The following is a 21,623-nucleotide window of genomic DNA, read 5'->3' on the forward strand; positions in this document are numbered from 1 at the left end:
ACCTTATATATTAGGAGCAACGGAGAGAAGGGATTCTATTTTAATGGGGTAAAACCCATGGTTTATCTACTAATTTCATGATATAATTTATTTTCATAGAGCTAAAAAGCTCATGGCATACCTCTGTAGCAGCTACTTCGCATCAAGGTAAGCTATAAACATGACTTAGATTGATGAGATATTGCATGCTTAGGACTTTGTACATGGTGTTGAGATGGATAAAATAGATAAAACCTAGTTAATTTGGTGGGAAATTACGGCTATGTTGTGATATGGAAATTGTTCATGAATTTATATGTTTACCTTAATGTTACTCATCCTTGAATATTTAATAATGGTGTATTACCCTAAATTTGGGTTAATCTAATTAAATGTTTACTCCTTAACAGTGGTGAGTATTGGTGAATTCAGAAAAATTATAGTAGTATCTAGATGAACGAAAGTTAGTAAGGTATCAAAGGTTAAGATGAACAGTTGGGGTGGGTTATGCCGTTGGATATAAGTGCAAGTTGTAGGTGATGGTTTGCGAATCAGAATCTAACTGGATTTACATTATTGATAACTGTTCTTTGCATTACTTGTTATAATGCATGTTAAAGAAAAGTGAATGGCTATTTGCATCCTAAGGGGTCATTTGATGTGAGGTATAACGGATAAATAATCCCAAAATAAAATGAAAGACTATTTTATCTCATATTTAGTGTGAGGTATTAGTTAGTATCGAGATAATTTATCCCACTATTTACACCATAATGATGGGATAAACTATCCTATATACATGGTGGGAGACCTAATCCCAGCATAACTAATCTCAGGATTAATTATCCCAGGATAATTTTTTCCCAACCAAACGACCCTTAAGCGTTAAAAGTATACAATGAAATTATATTAAAGCTTGTTGGATTTTACAAGTCATATTATGCTATCACAGTGGTTGTGATTATTGTGATATCTCTTATTATTGTAGAATGTACCAATATTTGGACATCTTCATGGGATTATATTTATTATTGTAGGAGGTACCAATATTTGGACCTTTTCACGATTGGTATAAGGCTAGTAGGCACTTGATGTCTGAGTTTTGGTACATGGATAAGAGCTCATCCCCTGCAGGTCAAGACTAGTGGGCAACCATAAAACCATTAGGTATGTACAAGGTACAAGTGAGTGTGACGGTTCCTTGAGTGAATCAGAGATTATGTTTTTCTTGATTATTTTAGTTTCTTAAGTGAACTGGGCTTACTTTTTTATCTGATATACTTGTTCCTTGAGTAAATCGGGCTTACTCGCTTATCTTATATATTGGTTTCTTGATTCAACTGGGTTTACTTGTTTATCTGATATATTGGTTCCCTGAGTAAAACAGGTTTTCTTGTTTATCTAATATATTAGTTACTTGAGTGAACCAGGCTTACTTTCTTATTTGATATAGTTCCTTGAGTGAATTGGGCTTTCTTATTTATCTGATATATTGGTTCCTTCAGTGAACTATATTTATTTAATGATTGGTCTATTGGATTTTTCTATGAACTGGGGATTATGATTATGACTTTTTCCATAGTTGGGAAGGATCCATGAGAGGTTCGATTTAATTCTATAAAAAAAAAGGTTTTATTCAACATCTTCTACTTACTTAGGTGAATGAGACAAGGGGAGGTATATTATTGTTGAGTCAAGGTTGTTGGCCCTATTATGTGCCTATGATGACTATGCTTATTTGAGATTCTAAGGTTGGTAATATTGTGTTGACTTGAATTGTTGCCTATATTGGTTCTTGCTGGATTAAACTTAACAGTGGGTAGATAAAGGTAAAGTAAGGAAAAAGCAAAACTTAAGTATTAGATATCATAGAACTCACAAGTAATTACGGGATATGATCTGGCTTTATGACTTTATGGGTAGTTGCTGATTTAGACTGCACACGATAATAGTGAGAGTCTTCCTTAGTAATAAGGCAGGTAATATCCCAAGGGGTTAAGGAATTGTTAAATGAAAGGTATCTAGCTAAATAACCCTCAAGTTGTATGCTTCTTTTTGGCTAAATGAAAGGTCTCTGGTTAGGGAGAGTCTTCTTTTTTTTTGATATTTTTTATTTACCACTCATTCGATTGAGTCTAACTTGGCCAAACGAACCCTAGCCGTAACCCTAGTCATATAACCAAAAAATATGATTTTCCAACCAATATGGCCACCCTATCCTGTGGGACAATCCCACAGGATGATACGACTCAGCACATGCAGAAACAATATAGTAATATCAAGTATGTGGATCTACTGAAGCCAAAAATAGTAGATAATACTAGTATTAGTGTTTCACATAAGCCAATAATAATGCTGCATGGTGAGCCATCAATCACGTGGAAATCATCAGAAGTTCAGAATCTAATCATGCGGGAAAAACTTCAATTTGCTATCGTTGGAAAGTTCTTATATGGAAAACCTCATATTGATAATCTAAGAAAATCAATTCCAAACCAATGTGGAATCAGGGACAATGCAATATAGGAGTTTTGGATGAGAGACATGTATTGATAAGGTTAGAAGCATCGAAAGATTACATTCAATTGTTATCGACAGCAGCCTTCTATATCAGTACGAATGAGATATATTGGCAGATGAGGATGCTAAAGTGGGATCCATGGTTTGAACCTAATGTGGAAACTACAATTGCAGTCGCATGGATTTCTTTCCCAGAACTGCCTCCTAATTTTTTTGCAAAAGATGCAATTTTTTCTATTGCATCAGCAGTAGGGAATCCACTCACTGTGGACCTGGCAAGAAAGAATCACACAAGACCAAGTTGTGCACGAGTTAAAGTGAAGGTGGATTTAGTTGCAGAGTTACCACAAAGAATAAGAATAAATGAGGAGAATGATATAATAGGTGATATCAAGTCAAAATGGGTATAGATTCAGTATGACTATATGCCCAAGTATTGTAAAGATTATTGTTTACAAGGTCATGATCCTGATACTTACTAGACAGTTCATCCAGAACTATTTGAGAAGAAAAAAGAGGAAAAGTAGAAGATGAAAGTAAATGCAAATGACAGTGATAAGAACCAACAAAGGAATAGTTAGCACAACCAGGATACAGTCAAGGGAAACACTGAAAATCAATATTGGCTGAGGAGGAAAAATAAATATAGGAGAGATAAATATGGCCATATACTTGGTGAAGTGAAGGAAAACAAGCATAAGGAGGTGGAAGTATCCAATTCATTTGGGGCATTGGAGAAGTAGGTTGATAAGGTTATACACAATAGTGAAGGAATTTAGGCAGACAAAATTAATGACAAAGCAGATAAGGACAAACTCAGTACAAAAGAATGGGTCAATGAACATTTGGCAAAAGCACAGAAGAAATAAAAGATAGACAACAACCAACAGATAAGCATCAAACAATAGAAATAACACATCACAAAGAGAAACAAAAGGAAGAGTTGTTAATAGAAGCAGTGTAAAAGGACAATACCGATGCAATAAATCAGTAGAAGTGCAATCAAGAAGAACAACAGGGTACAGATGATAAAAAGATGTAGGTATATAATGCAGAAGCCATGGAATTATTGGTGCTGGAGGGGATCTCACCCTTGGCAATAAAATCACAAAGTCTGGTTGAAGCATGTAACAAGGATAAAAAATACTTGGATGATAATGTAATGGATGATAATATAGATCAAGTAGCTAAAGAAGCTGACTTATCACCAAAGCAAGTTGTAGCCTTGAAGTCTAAACAAAAGAAGACAAAGAAAAGGAATAATAGTACAAGTTCAGCTGCTATGATTACAAGGAGCTAGTCATCCAAGTTTAAATCATTATAAATGCACTAATATGGAACATAAGGTCAGTTAACACTCAACAAGCCTTCAATAGATTAATTACAATGCACAGGAGTTTTTAATTCTATTTTATAGGGATCATGGAACCCTTTCAGGATAGACTACAAATAGAAGATTACAGGAGGAGATTAGGATTGAAACATGCTTTAGTGAATGTTTCAGCTAAAATTAAGGCATTTATTCATGAAGATATGGAAGTAAAAGTTTTGAAGGATGAGGAGCAGCAATTATCAGTAAACTTACACAGTGTTGATCTGTCAGTGGTAGTTACTCTGGTATATACTAAGTGTAATGCCAATGAAAGACAAGTTTTATGGGACTCCTTAGTAGATATGGCTGATACATATCAAAGTTCATGGCTAATAGAGGGAGATTTCAATATGATAAGGCATGAAGAGAAAAAATTGAGGGGCTTGCCAGTTACAATTAATGAAACAAAAGAGTTTAATCAGTGTATTATTATGTGTAATATGGAAGAACCTTTTTTTAAAGGGAGTAAATACACCTGGTGGAATGGGAGAATTGATGAGGGGTGCATATTAAAAAGGCTTGACTGAATTTTGTTTAATGACAGGTTACAGAGTGTATTTCAGGTAATGGAGGTTAAACATCTACCAAGGAGTAGGTCAGATCATGCTCCTTTATTCTTACAGTGCAGAGTGGAAAAGGAGCAGATATTCAAATCTTTTAGATTCCTAAATCTATGGTTAAAGGAAGAGTCTTGTTTGAAGATAACCAGGGACAGCTGGAAAACAGAGATGACAGGAGATCCTTTCATAGTATTTCATAAGAAACTTAAAAACACTAAGTCTTCTTTAACAAGGTGGATCAAGGACATTTTTCGTAATATATTCCAGGAAATTGCAACTCTAGAAGATATTATCAAGGTAAAAGAAAAGCAATTTGAAGAAAATCCAAGTAGAGATAATAGAGAGTAGTTGTTTAAAGCACATGCAGAGTTAAATATTCAGCTAAAAAGGGAAAAAGAATACTGGAGACAGAAGGCTAGGTATGAATGCTTTAAATATGGTGAAAGTAATACCAAATTCTTTCACACTATAGTAAAAGGAAGAAGGACCAGGCTTAAGATCAAAATAATACAAAATGAAGAAGGAGATTAGGTAGAAGAAGCAAGTGAGATTGCAGAATCAGTTGTCACTTTTTTTCAAAAATAGTTCAACAAAGAAGGAGATGCAGAAGACTTTTCAATGATTGATGAATTGCCTACAGTGGTAACTAAAGAACAGAACACTGAAATAATGAAAATACCCATAGAAGAGGAGGTTAGATATGCTATAATGGGCCTAAATAGGAATAGTGCTAGGGGACCTAATAGAATGACTGGAGCATTTTATCAAGATACATGGGATATCATCAAGATGGATATTCAGGATATAGTGGTAGCCTTTTTCTGTGGCCATAATTTGCCAAGATTCATGACACATAGCAACTTGGTATTATTACCAAAAAAATGGTGGTGAATTCATTTTCAGATTTGAGACCATTTTATTGAGCAATTTGGTTAACAAGATATTATCAAGAATAGTTCATGAGAGGATAAAGAGTCTACTTCCTTAACTAATCTCACCAGAGTAGGCAGGTCTTGTACAAGGTAGAAGTACTGCTGAGAATATGTTGATTCTACAAAAAATTAAAAAGAGGAAAGCCACCTAATATGGTCTTGAAACTGGATATGATGAAGGCTTATGATAGGGTGAATGGTTATTCTTGACAAAGGTATTGAGGAAGATGGGGTTTTCTAAAATGTTAATTGATATGGTGTTCAGGTTATTGGAAAACAATTGGTACTCCATACTATTAAATAGGCAGCCTAAAGGATTCTTCAAGTCTTCAAGAGGATTAAAGCAAGGTGATCCTTTATCACCTACTTTGTTTATCATTGCTGCTGAAGTTCTATCAGTAAACATGAAGAATCTTATGTTATCTAAGGAATTCAGGTTATTTGGAATGCCAAGAGGAAGTCCTAAACTGAATCACTTAGCTTTTGCTGATGATATGATCATATTATGCAAAGCTGAAATGAGAACTTTATAGATGGTATCCTCAACATTGGAAGGATATGAAGCTGTTTAAGGCTAGAAAATCAACAAAAGGAAGAGTGCATTACATATGCATAAAGGAGTGTCAAATGGAACTGTGGTGATGGCAGAAGTAATGTCACGACCCGAACTAGGGCCTGGCCATGACGGAAATCCCAAACCCTGAGGGCCCGAAACGTCCTTCTCTATTTGGTAAGCATGCACACATTTATATAAATAAAGAAGATGCGGAAACATAATTTTCTATGAAAACATGGTCAATTCTGAATTTAGCATAAGTATGAAAATTAAAAATCAACTACATCTAATAACATCTGACTCAGTCTGCGAAATCTCTACTATAAAAAATCTAACAACTATCTGAAAACTAGGACAAGACCCCCAGTAGACCAAAATGATAATAAGGGACATAATCTGAAAGACGACCCTTCTAGAATAGAGAAGGCTCACCAACTAATCACTGCAACTCTGTCTGACGAATCTATTGCCTTTCTGGACCCCTAGATAGAGCCTCAAAACCTGGAGAGATGAGGGGGGTCAATAGAGATGTACTGGTACGCAAAAAAATCCAAAATAAAGCTTATATGTAAATAAAATAGTTTGGGAAACAACTTTGTCAAAACATTATACATCAAGTGGCTTTCGAAACACATAGGCGTATTTTTGAAAAACATGTAACCTACCTATCAATGCAAGTTCTGATCTGTATATTACTTTTGAGTTAGGTGGCACTCACCTATAATTTTGATATTCCACGGGTGGTATGGAATATGCCATTGACTCATCGGGGAAGCCCCCAACCCAAGTGTGCCACAAGGGTTGGAGTTTCTGAATCTGATACGCCACAGGGCTCTAGGCCAGCGTAATAAATAAAACTGGATCGACAAATCACAATTTTGGCTAATTAGTTGTTTAATACTCATGCCTTCTTCGAGGAAACACCTAAACTCTCTTTATGCCCAATTTTATCCTTTTCTAAATCATGTTTTTTCTAGTTTCAACATCTAAAAAGTCTGATTTCAAACATGCATTAAATCTGTTCTGAATTATCATGGCATAATCTGAATTGTGTTGTCAAACCAAGACTTGGAAGTCCTATTTCTGAGCCATAATGCATCATGTATGATTCTTTCATTAAAATACAGTTCAGACCACCCAAACATACAAATAATATAAAAATTTTCACGTTCCGAGAACACAAGTCAAAACTATGCTGAGATTGTTCAAACATATGGTAGTCATGTACTTTTGGAAAAATCATGCACTCTTTCATTGTATGAATATTTTCAATATTTATCAATATGCACAACCCTCTCCTTCAAATTCAAAATCATAAATCAATTTGTAGCATTAATCAAGATATTTCATATCATGCTTTTCAAGATACATTCAAAACAATCTATATCATAAGAAAATTGGGAAAATCATACCAAAAGAGGGATTCATGTGCGTCATGCTTCATTCATAAATTATAAAACATATTCATACGTATATATAATTTCAAATCAATTTGGGGAAGGTCAAAAGACCAAAACAATACCGTCAAGATTTCTAAAATATAATTGTATTCATAAATCTGAAAACCCCTTTCTTAAAATCATGATTTTTATGCCCATGAAATTTTTAGAAAAACCCTGCGTACCTCAAAATAGGAAAACAATGGGTGTTTCTTGAAACCTATGATCCGGGGATTTCAAATCTTCAATCGATTTTGAAAACCCACGGTTGAATCTTAAGTTTCTTGAAGTTCTTATTTGAAGCTCTAGAAAGGATTCTTGATGATTTTGATGAAGGTAGGGTTAAGTTGCTCAAACATACCCTAAATCCTTCATTTGTATTGTTTTAAAGGCTAGGAAAAAGTCAAAATTACCCTTAATGACTCCTAAACTGAACTAGAAATTTAAACTTAAAAACCCAATTTCGGGTGCAACCGCGATGTGCCACAATCGCGGTGGTCCACTGGAATTTGACGAGTGGGAAATTGAGTGCCTCTGCGATGCACCACCATTGCGAAGCCCCACTGGAATTTGACGATTATCAATTTGACCCTCTCCACGATGCGCTAGACACCAAAATGATGATGTTTACGACTGGAACTTTAAATTATTCATAATTTTTTCACCGAGGGTCCGTTTTGGACAAATCTTATATCGTTGGAAAGCTAATTCAACCATCTACATAATGAAAGATTGAAATCTAGGAAATTCCATATAAAAATTAATTTAGATCATTCTAAAAGCTAATGCTTAGACTTTCTATGGACGGAATTTAGATAAGAAGATGTCGGGGTGTTACAAGTAACTACAGGTATACTAAGAGGAGAATTTCCTTTTAATTACCTGGGCTGTCCAATTTTCTACATAAGAAAGAAGAGGGATTACTATCAATAATTGATGAAGGAGATAGCAAATAAGTTGCTGGTCTGGAAGGGGAAATTGTTTTCTTATGGTGGAAGAGCAGTGTTGATCCAACATGTACTACAAAGCATACCAGTTCACTGCCTTTCAGTAATGAATCCACCCCTTAATGTGCTGAATACATTACAAAAGGCTCTAGCTTAATTTTTCTAGAGCAGCAAAATTGGTGAAAGAGTTAGACATTGGGTGAGATGGCAGGAGGTATGTTTACCAAAGGATGAAGGGGTACTAGGGTTTAGAAAGCTGACAGATATATCTATGCCTCTTTTCTACAAATTATGGTGGAATTTTAGGAAAAAAAGTCTATGTAAGGTGCACATATATAACAAATATTGTAAAAGGGAGCATCCATCTATAGTTGTGTGGAGAATAGGAGCAAGTGGTTCACAAGTGTAGAAGAAACTGTTGTTAGCAAGAGACTTAGTGGAGCATTTTATAGTATGGCAGATGAGGAGTGGTAATGTAGATATATGGTTAGATAATTGGACTGGTCAAGGTGAACTATATTCTTTCATGGAAGGCAACTGTGATCTTAGTGATAAGGATAAGCAGGTAAAAAAGTTGGTAAAGTAGGGAAGATAGGATGAGCAAACACTTATAAGATTGTTTAAACCAGACATGGCTGAACATATCATGGATAAAGTTATACCTCCAACAGAAGAGGGAAATGATGTACTAGTTTGGTCTTTGAAAGCTCAAGGATGTTTTATAGTGAGATCAGTTTGGCATTATATCAGAGATAAAGGGCAAATCAGTGATACATACAAGTGTATATGGGTAAAAGAGTTTCCCTTTAAGAGTGCTTTATTTATATGGAGGTTGTGGAAGAGCAAAATTCCTGTAGATGATAATGTTAGAAGGTGGGGATTGCAAGGTCCATAAAAATGTTGGTGTTGTGATGATCCTGCAGTGGAGATAGTAACTCATGTTCTTAGAAGGTCTTTTTATGCTAACAGGACATGGTCCTACTTTTCTTCTTTTGCAGGAATACCTATTCAAGGATTAACATTGAGGAACACTGTAATTACATAATGGAAGGCAAGAGCTAAGAGAAGAGAACAACTTTATTTTCAGGCCTTACCTAGTTTTATACTCTGGGAGATTTAGAGGAGGAGAAATAAGAAGAAACATGATAATAAGAATACATCTGCTCTGAGACTCATTCATAACATAATAAGGAATGTCAGATTATTACTAAAGGTCAGGAAACCAAACTATGAGTTCTCTATGGAATGGCCACAGACATTGGAGGAGCTTGACAGAATTAATGCAAAATAAAAGTCACAACAGTGCAATGGGAGATGCTAGAATAGGGATGGGTCAAATACAATACAGACGGAGCCTTCTGAGGAGCAGAGGGAAAGAGTTCTTATGCATATTGCCTGAGAGATAATATAGGGGATATTATATATGCTCATGCAGAAACACATACACATGTAGACAGTTTGCAAGCTGAAGAAAATGCAATACTTTAAGCAGCTAAACATTACAGGCATACACAATTTGACAAAGTCATATTTCAAATGGATTCACTCCTAATGCAGAAGATTCCAACCAGAAGCGGGCAAAGTCCATGGAGTATAGCAAGTATAGTTTCCTAAATTAAACAGCAGTCGCAGGAAAAAGAAGTAATTTATCAGCATATATACAGAGAAGGTAACAAGTTAGTAGATTATCTTGCTAATTTAGCTTTAGATTCAGGAGCAGTCATTTGCACTAACTTTCATCAGTTACATCAAAGATGTAAAGCAATTGTTAATAGTGATAAATGTCAAAGTCGCTATTTAAGGATTATACCAGCTTGAGGATAAAGGGAAAACAGAGGCCAACACAGGGTAGTAACATTACACTTCATAGCAACATAAAGGAAGAACAAAAAGAAGAGAATATATCAAATAGTTATTTCCCTCAAAGCTAATAGAAAGGATTCGCAACTATAGGGGAGAATCTAGCCTCTTTCCTTGCAGATCTGATCAATAAAGGAGACGATGTTAGAGTACAGGAACAGCAAGTAAACAAATGTATAGCATATAGTAACTTACTTGAAGTTCTATTAATTCACTTGAATACATCATTCTAACCTGGCAAATGGAGATAAATTGGAAAAATTAACTGAATAGAGGTCAGATTGGAAGCAAGAACCCAAGAGACGTATGATTGGGAGATGAATAATCAAAAAGGAAGACAATTGGAGGAATAACAGTGATGAGAAATAACTTAGGAAAGAAGAGACACAGCAGTCAAGAAGGAAAGGAAACTGGATCTTTCATTTTGGAAACCCTACTTAGAAGTGTTTCTTTATAGTTTTTATTTGGTTTAATTTGTCTTGCTTTATTTGACCCGGGTTGGACTGGGTTAAGTGATGTTGAAACAATTTTTGTTTTACTTATTAATAAAAATCTAAATTAAACCAATTTCTTTTTTGGATATTTATGTTATGTTATGTGATTAAATAAAGATCGACCGATGATGCTTATCAATATATATTATCTTGTACTGATACTACTTTTACTATACCCTTTTTGAGATATATTTTAGCAGGATCAATAGGTATTTCATGCTTGACAAGGTAAAGATCTCCAACAGCTTTTGTTATTGTTCCTACGATAGAAGTTGTGCCTTTTGTTTTGTACTATTTCCTAGTAATTTTTGTACCTATTTAGACTAGTTCCTTGGGAAATGGTTTTCAGTATTTGACTTTCACAGTATTTGAAATGGGTGGTAAGGGTTCTCCAATCTAGGTGGATTAGAGAAGGTGTCTGCATGATTTTGTTAGTTAGGTCGTTACATGATGTTGATAGTAAAATTCATGTTCGTTGAGCTTATGATAACTTGTGGTATTAGATATAATACTAATATACTTTGTATTGATGAAGTGATGAAGGAGTGGTTCGGGTTTAAGCACCCAAATAGAATTCTCCCTAACGATTAAGGTAGTGAAAAATCTTAAGGAGGGTATATAATGTTCGAGAAGTTATATATGAATTTTTCTTGGTGATCAATAAATTATTAATCCAAACAAAAAAGTCATCCATTTAGCCCCGGTTTGAACGTGCCTAAAACATGGGGCTTTTTTTTAACTTTCCGGCTATTTTTTTTGTAATTATAAACATGACTATATTTGTTGTACAATAATTACTTTATTGTATATATTTGAAATTACCCCTTTATCAAATGATGGACGAAACATTAAAAACAACATTACCATAGAGGCAATTGGAAAATTGGGTTCATAGAAAGCACTTCTCACATAACCCCAGCCTTAATTGAGCTCCAAGCACTAAGGAAGAGTCTCTAACTGCTATAGGAAGGAATGTTTGTGCAATTAGTATAGACTCATTGGAGGTAATCCACATGTTAGCCATGGACACTTTCCTTATCATAGTTTGATTCTTGACTACAGGTCCTTAATAGAAAAGCTAGGGATAATAGAGCTTCCAACACATGTGTATTAGGAGAGGAAAAGGGTCACAAAAAGATTTATTAAAGAAGAAAAAATTTTGTATATAGGAAACTTAAGCCCATAATTAGGAGCTCATAGCAACAGTTTCATAATTACATAAAATAACAAGTTGTATTTTGTATTTTAGGCAAACATTGCTATAGAATTACATATACGAACTAGATTACTGCCCCTTTTTTACTCAAAATAGTTGAGTTAAATAAGGAATAATCAGGCGCTTAAATTACTTCATACATTTAAAGTTGGTTATTCCTTTTCTATTAATGAATCTTATTAAATGTATTTGTTGTTATATTTAAACTACTTATCAAATTTAAAATCTGATTTTATTGAAAAACTTTCAACAACTCAATTCAAACTCAAATCAATTGAAGATTCTTTCCTTGATGAGCTTCTAGATTTTAGAAAAAATTATCATTATTTGTACAGATATTGAATAATAAAATTGAGTTTGTATATGAATTTCAACATATTAATTCGAATTGATCGTTTTGTTCGTAATCTTTCTTTGCTACGTAAAAAATTTTAATCTGAGTGTGTACTTTGAATATTTGGTCGAAGTATATTATTTGTTCAAGAGTTCGTATATGAATTTCAATAAATTAATTCATTTTGATCATTTTGTTTGAAATTATTTTTTGCTAGGCAATTTTTTTTTAACTTAGAGAATTGTGAAAATTTGGTCGAAGTCTATTATTTGCTCAATCTCAATGTTGTTCGAAATTAGATAGTTGCTATTTGATCGAACACGATATTGCTACGTACTTAATTAACAGTCTCAATTTTGTATTTTTGAAATGTAATTGTGTAGGCAACGAGTGTATTTGTATATTCTGCAAAGTGTAATATAATTTCTAAATTTATTTGTATATGTGAAATCAATTTGAATATTTTGATTGTGTTTGTATATTAAAAGTGTCATTCGTATATGTTGAATATAATTGTATTGATTTGAATATTTATTGACACATATATATTTGTATGTATTTGTATTTATAAATATGTATGTTCAACTACGTTTTTAAAAAAACTTATACACTTATATAGAGTATTTGCTGCTAAGCTTGAAATTGTAGATACAGTTCTCTAAAATGTATTTGAAATTTTGAGTGAAAATAGATAAAAAGATGTGAAGAAAAATAAAACTATAGTATTTGTTGCTGTGTTTGGGAAATACATATACAGTTCTCTAAATGTATTTATCAACTGTGAGTGAAAATAAATATACATAGTTATAAAAAAACAGAAATGCGCAATTGTATTTGACGTTTTGATTTATTTTTCTTAAAAAATATCGGGTTGTATCAGCCACAGAATATGTCTATATAATAAATGACAAAGAAAAGCATTTTATTGTTTGCCTCAAATAATAAGATGTTCTTGTCATGCATTTCAATTGGATGAGATACCATGTTGACATGCTTGTGCAGTCATGAATATTAAAAAATTTACAAAGGGACCATATTGCTCAAATTTATACAAGCCAAAAATAGTATTTGAGAAAATATGATGTTCCAATTTATCCTTTACCATACAAAGACGATTATGTAATTCTAGATAGCATATTGATTGAGGTAATACTACCCCAAAAATACAAGCGACCTCCTAGCAGATGACACGACCCAACTTGGGGCATTATCGTAATGGGCACCCCAAGTCCAACCAAGACCGGGGGACCGCCCCCTGTTACCCAACCCAACCACCTATATCCATCCTTTGGTGGGATGAATTTTGAATATATAACCAGATAGCGTTATTGTTCTCATTAAAACTCTGGGATAGGGTCACAACCATGACCAACCGAACCAAGTCGAACCATACCTCACCAATCGATGAAACGTACCAAACCAAACCCATAGACCATAAACTAAAGGGGATACCAAAACATAATATGAAATCAATCCCAAAATGTAATAGTATGAGAAACCAACAATATCGTCCAATGATGTCAGCCTATCAGTTATTCCAATGCCAAAGCCGACACCAATACCGATCCCGCCCATACCAATCCCTAGAAGCACCACAAAGCCTTTATCCAAAAGAGTAAACAAAGTCAGTTGGGACATGCCCCCAACCATGGAGAAAACCAATATCCAAAATAAAAGAAAAGTGTCTAAAAAAAATCCACAACATAAAACAATACCTTTTGAAAGGATGGAAGCTCACCACTTCAATCTAAATGTTGATGCTGAATCTGCGTGCTAGACAGGAGGAGTAGAATGGCGGTTTCTGCATAGCGTGGGTATACAACCACTAGTAGACTAGGGTTAGCAAATGACCGCTAGCATGAATTTCAAGATAAGGATAAGATAATACCAGTCATAAAACCAAGTAAAACCATCCATAATGCAAACAACCATACAGATATAAGTGCTGGGAAAAGGGACCGTGTTTAGCATGCACTTACAACCTTTACCTGGGTTGTGTAGCTTTGTCGTTCTAACCACCCACGGGCCATATGGGTTCAACTCCACCTGTTGAAGGGGCCCAAGTATGTGTAGCCGCACGACCAGGGAATATCCTATGGGATGACTAGTACATCTCTTTAATATAAAATGTGACACTCACATATGGTCATCAAAACCCCTCATATCGGTAAATATGAGTTTCCGATTTTGGTCTCCCCGGGACTGCCATATTCCATGGCTTAGCTGCACACCCCACCATTAATGCCCAATTCAAACCATGTCCAAACAATCCATTTACCATTTATAACCAAGTCCAACATTAGTGGTATCATCATACCACCCCTTGCAAGTAATATCCATAGCCAAACCATTTAGGTTAAGGGGACCTTAGGTGCCCTTCCAATTACCATATTAAATCCACTTGGGAGACTTTCATGTTCTTTATAAGCATAAATATTTAGCCTTTACAAACCATTTAAACCATGCATAATTCCTTTACCAAGTTCAAAACATGCAAGAGCTCTATTAAAAGAAATCAATGTAATGAACATATCTTTATAAACATTTTATCAAATACCTTGGGGGCATAATATAACCAAAACCAATTTCAAAGACCATTAAACAATTACCATGCATTCAAATTGTCCAAAACCACCATTAATGCATATAAAAGCATAACTAAAACCATAGGAACCCATAAACAAGCATTTAATATGAAAACCCCCAAATAATAGTTGAAAAATCATATCATGAAATAGTAAAACCATAAAATCAATCATATAAACCATGCCTTAGTTGAAATTACAATGAGGGAAGAGAATCATGCCTTATACCAAAGAATTGATGGAAAGAAATCACCAAAGCAAGCCCCAAAGTAATCCATTAGTTGAAACCCTAGCTTCCTTTCCCCAAAAGCTCTTGAGAAAATTATGAGATGTTTTGGAATAGTTTGTAAGTGTTAATGACTAGTATAATAGGATAAATAACCTCTTAAGTGTACTAAAAGTTCTGGGTCCTAATTAGGGTAAGTAGGTAAATGTCCAGAATACCCTCACTTAAACCCCTTAAAAGCCCATCATAGGGATACGACTGACCCATACGAGTCGTACCCTCCTATATGATTAGTATCCACCACTCTTAATCCAAGCCTCAACCCTTAGATCAAACATTGTCCAGTATATGACTCATCAAACCAAGTAGTAACCATTGTACATGATTTGTACCCATTACCCATAGCCCTGACAGAATAAAATACCAGGAGAATTAAATACTGCCCACCATACGAGTCCCTAATACCACTCGTACCAATCCCTTATGACTCACACTTCTAAGTCGTACCCATTCTAGTGACCAAAACCATCTCACCAACTAACACTATTCAATATATGACCGGATCATACCACTCATGCCCAAGCATACGACTCATACCTTTTTTGCCAAACCGCACCACTCCCTTCATAGGAGACACCTTAAGGAACACCCTATCCCTAACCTCAAACTCCAAGTCTCTACGCCTAACATTCGTCTAGGACTTTTGGAGACTTTGGGCAGCTTTAAGTATTCTCAAATCACCTTCACCTTCTCCATAGCTTGATCGACCAAATTAGGACCAAATATGTCCGCTTCTCCAAGCTCAAACACCCAATAGGAGATCTACACCTCCTACCATAAAATCTCTAAAAAGGAACTATAACAATACTCGAATGATAGCTATTGTTGTAAGCAAACTCCACCAAAGGTAGATGCTCAACCTAATTGCCACCATAGTCAATCACACAGACCTGAAGCATATCTTCCAATGTCTAAATAGGTCTCTCCACTTGCCCATCCGATTGTGGATAAAAAGCAGTACTTAGACTAACCTTAGTCCCCAACCCTTCCTGGAAAGACAGCCATAAATAAAATGTAAACTGTGTACCATGATAAAAACTAATCAAGACAGGTACCCCATGTAGCTTCACAATTTCATAAAGATACAACCGCGCATAATCCTCCACCAAAAAGGTAGTCCACACTGGCAAGAAATGTGCAGACTTGGTCATCCTATCCATGATGACCCAAATCGCATCATACAAATTTCTAGACCGAGAAAGACCAGTAATAAAGTCTATATTGATCACTTTGCACTTCCATTCGGGCAAATCAATTTCTTAATACAACCCACCAGGCCTCATGTTCTCAACCTTAAACTATTGACACACCATGCACTTGGCCATAAAATCAGCCGCATCCCTCTTTATGTCATTCCACCAGTAGATCTACTTGAGGTCATTATACATCGTAGTTGAGCTAGGATGAACAACACAGAGCGACTCATGTGCCTCAGCCAAAACCCTTTGTCGTAGCCGATCAACATTAGGAACACACAACCTCCCTTGGTATCGTAAAGTACCTTCACCACTGGTCTCAAACACCACTACCTTTTGCCCACCAACGTCACTCTTGATTTTTATAAAGATAGGATCTATCACTTGCTTCTCTTTATTCTTCTCACCAAGAGATGATAAAACCACTTTTTGCACCATCACACCACCATCTTTAGAGTCCAAAAGATGAACTCCAAGATTAGCCAAGCAGTGAATATCCTCTACCAATTCTCGCTTGCCTTTCCTTACGTGAGTATCAACAACCATATTACGCTTACCTGGGTGGTAGTGAAGACTCATATCATAATCTTTAAGAAGCTCAAGACACCTTCTCTACCTGAGAGTAAGCTCTTTCTGAGTGAATATGTACTGAAGACTCTTGTGATCAAAAAAGATATCCATGTGAATACCATACAAATAATGCCGCCATATTTTCAAAGCAAACACAACCGCTAACAACTCCAAATCATGAGTAGGATAATTTCTCTCACGTACCTTCAGCTACCTGGAAGCATAGGCAACCACCATCCTATGTTGCATTAAAACACATCTAAGGCCTACCCGAGATGGGTCACAATAAACCACAAATCCATCATTGCCTTCCGGAAGGTTAGGATTGGAGCCGAATTCAACTCTTCAACTTCTCAAAACTCCCTTCAAAAGCATCCGACCAAGAAAACTTAACCTTCATCTGAGTCAACTTTGTCAAAGAAGACGCTATAGAAGAAAATATTTCCACAAATCTCCTATAATACCTGGCCAATCCCAAAAATCTCCAAATATTGGATGAAGCTGTGGGACTAGGCCACCTTTTTGCCACAACAACCTTTTATGAATCCACCATAATCCCTTCACTAAAAATCACATGGCCCAGAAAGGTCACAATGTTCAACCAGAACTCATACTTAGAGAACTTGACATATACCTATTGTTCCTTTAGGGTCTGCAACACCATATAGAGGTGATTAGCATAATCTACCTCACTCTTCAAATAAACCAGAATGTCATCAATAAACACAACTATGAAGATACCCAAATACAATCTTAACACCCTGTTCATCAAGTCCATAAATATTGTCGGAGCATTAGTCAACCCAAATGACATCACCAAGAACTCAAAATGCCCAGACCCAGTACAAAAAGTTATCTTAGGGATATCCACCTCCATAATCTTAAGCTGATGGTACCCATACCGCAGAACTATCATAGAGAAAAACTTGGCATCCTGTAACTAGTCAAACAAATTATCTATCTGAGAAAGAGGATACTTATTCTTGACCATCGCCTTGTTCAACTTCCTATAGTCAATGCACATCCAAAGGGATCCAACCTTCTTACGCATAAACAACACTAGCCCACCCTATAGGAAAACACTAGTATGAATAAACCCATTATCCAGAAGATCCTTAAATTGCTCCTTGAGTTCCCTCAACTCAGCCAAAGCCATTCTATAGGGAGGAATAGAAATTGGACGAGTGTTCAAAAGCAAATTAATGCAAAAAGTCTATTTCCCTGTCCGAAGAAACACTAAGAAGATCATCCGAAAAGACCTTTGAAAACTCATTAAACACAGGGACCAAAGACAAAAAAGGACCTTTTGAGTTAGAATCTTTAACTCGGACCAAGTGATAAATACAATCCTTAGAGATTAACCTCCGATCTCTAAGATAAGAAATGAACCTCCTCCCTAGGAACTAAGGAACTACCTTCCCATTCTATACCAGGTTCACCAAGGAACTTAAAGATAACCCTACGTGTTTGATAATCCATAGACGTCTACCAATAATACAATCAATCCATACCTAGGATTACATCAAAATCTATCATATCTTACTCAAACAGATCCACCAAGGCCTGTTTGCTACTAATAGCTATCACTTACCCCCTATAGTCTCTCTCAGCAATAACCGAGTCACCAATCGAGATAGAAATAGAAAAAATATCCGTGATAACTTTTAGATTAAAACCAAAAGACAACCATATATGGAGTCAAATAAGAAAGAGGGGACCTCGAATTCAGAAATTAATATACGTCACGAGAGAAAAGTTGTAACGTACCTGTAATGATATCAGGTGATACCTCAAATTAATATTGAGACGCCAAAGCATACAACCTGTTCTATCTAACACTAGAACCAGGAGTAGTAATAGAAGTAGATGCCACACCACTAGGTGTAGGAGCAAAAGATGAAGCCACAAGAATTTTATTTTCCCTCATAGCAACCTTATTAATCGGAAAATCCCTGAGCCAATGGCTTACCTGACCATACTTGAAGAACTTATCTATTCTTTTCTCATAATAACCCCAATGAGGACGACCACAAAATTGATAAGGAGGATACGAAAAACTGACTGACCTTTTCTTGGCTAAGATTGAGCAACCTATGCTCGAGAATTGTCACCACCTTGATGACGCCTGTCTCCCGACCGATAAGGAGAACTAGTAGAAAAGGAGCCCAAACTCCCCCACTTCTTTTTCTAGCAGTAGCCACCATCTCTACCTCCCTGAGATTGCGCACCTCCTTATTAAAAAACCTGTTCTGCTTTCTCTGCCTATCTCCAAACTCCGTTTGCTTCTTCTTATTATCCTCAACCTGTTGCATATAAACAGTCAACCTCGAGATGTCCATATCATTAATCATCAAGGCAGTCTTGCTCTCTAGAATCAAATCTCCATTTAGCCCAGAAGCAAACTTTCTCATTCTCAACCTTATATCAGCCATCAAATCAGGAGCATACCTTGATAGCTAATAGAACTTTAAGATATATTCCTTTACAGACATCCTCCCCTGCCTGAGGTTCATAAAATCCTCCATCTTTTCTTTCCTCAACTCTTGGGGAAAGAAACAATCCATGAAGGTACTAAAAAAAGCATCCCACAACCCTTCCTCTTCCATATCATCTTTATCCCTATCCCACTCTTAATACTACTAATAAGTAACATCCTTGAGCTGATAAGATGTAAAGTTAACCCCATCTCTATTAGTAGCCTACATCACCCAAAAGATATTTTCTATCTTATCCAAGAAGCCTTATGGATCTTCCTCCACCTTCACCATAGTAAATTTGGAGGACCCATCTTCATAAATTAACCAACCCTTATGGCCTCAGTAGAAAAAGCACCAATTATACCCCGCTCAGCCTGAGCAGTAACCAACTGGGCAATGACATGAATACACTGACGAAATTCTATGTTAGTCACATTAGCCTAAGGGACCTGGGGAGAACTAGCCAGAACAGGAGAAACTCCAGTACTATCACGAATAGGACCATAAGATCAAAGATCTACTCCATACGTAGGATGTACCTCTTCAATATTATCCCCAGATGGGATGAAAGGTTTTTTTGTGTTCCAATCTAGGAGGCATAATCTGAAAAATGAACAAACAAGGATTAGAGGAGATTCCAGGATTGAGAACTCAAGCTTGAAGATAGAATACCAAGAAAGTAAAACATTCCAAAATGTCTTGCAGCCTCCCTCTTATGAATGTGGCATACTTCATACCCCTAAAAGAGACTCTACTCAATGCGGCTTTGTGGACTTCCCAGTTGATCATGAGCCTAAAGCTATGATTCTAACTTGATAGGACCCGACCTCGGGACTTGTCATAATGGCCATCTTAAGTCCAACCAGGATCGGGGACCGCCCCTTGTTACCCAACTCAACCACATATATCCAGCCTTAGATGGGCTGAATTTAGAACATATAAAAAGATGGCATAATTGTTCTCTTAAAACTATGAGATAGGGTCACAATCATGATTGACCCAACCGAGTCCAACCATACCACACCAACTGGTCAACCGTACCAAACCAAACCCATAGACTATAAACCAAAGGGGATACCAAAATACAATATAAAAATCAATCCCAAAATTTAATAGGATGGAACAACCAACAATATCATCCAATGATGTTAGCCCATGACTTATTCTAATGCCAAGGATAACACCATTACCGGTCTCTCCCATACCAACCCCCAAAAGTACCATAAAGCCTCTATCCAAAAGAGTAAATAAATCTAGTTAGGACATGCACCCAATCATGGCCAAAACCAATATCCAAAATAAAAGAAAAGTGTCTAAAAAAATCAACAACATAAAATAATGCCTTTTGAAAGAACGAAAGCTCACCACTTTATTCCAAATACTGATACTGAATCTGCGTGCTAGACAGGAGGAGTAGAATAGCCAGTTCCTATAGAGCATGGGTATACAGTCGCTAGTAGATTGGGGCTAGCAGATGACTGCTAGCATGAAACTCAAGATAAGGATAAAATAATGTCAGTCATAAAACAAAGTAAAACCATCCATAATCCAAACAACCATACATATATAAGTGCCAGGAAAAGGGATCGGTTTTAGCATGCACTTAAAACCTTTACCTGGACTCTGTAGTTTTGTCATCCTAACTACCCACGGGCTATATGGGTTCAGCTCCCTCTGCTGAAAGGGCCTAGTGTGTATAGCTGCATGACAAGGGCATATCCAATGGGATGACTAGTACATCCCTATAATATAAAAAGTGACAATCACACGTGGTCATCAAAACCTCTCAAATCAATAAATATGAGTTTTCGATTTTGGTCCTCGCGAGACCGCCACCTTTCATTCTTAGCTACACACCCCACCATTAATGCCTAATTAAAACTATGTCCAAACAATCCATTTACCATTTATTAACCAAGTCTAATATTAGTGGTATCATCATACCACCCCTTAATTGCTAGTAATATCCATAGCCAGACCATTTATGTTAAGGGGACCTTAGGTGCCCTTCCAATTACCATATTAAATCCACTTAGGAGACTTCCACATTCTCTACAAGCATAACAATTTATCTTTTTCAAATCATTTAAACCATTCATAATTCCTTTACCAGGTTCAAAACATGCAAGAGCTCCATTAAAAGAAGTTAATGCAATAAACATATCTTTATGAGCATTTTATCAAACACCTTGGGGCATAATATAACCAAAACCAATTCCAAAGACCATTAAGCCATAACCATGCATTCCAATTGTTCAAAACCACCATTAATGCATATAAAAGCATAATTAAAATTATAG

Source organism: Capsicum annuum, chromosome 4 (genome assembly GCF_002878395.1).
Source record: "Capsicum annuum cultivar UCD-10X-F1 chromosome 4, UCD10Xv1.1, whole genome shotgun sequence".
Classification (NCBI taxonomy): domain Eukaryota; kingdom Viridiplantae; phylum Streptophyta; class Magnoliopsida; order Solanales; family Solanaceae; genus Capsicum; species Capsicum annuum.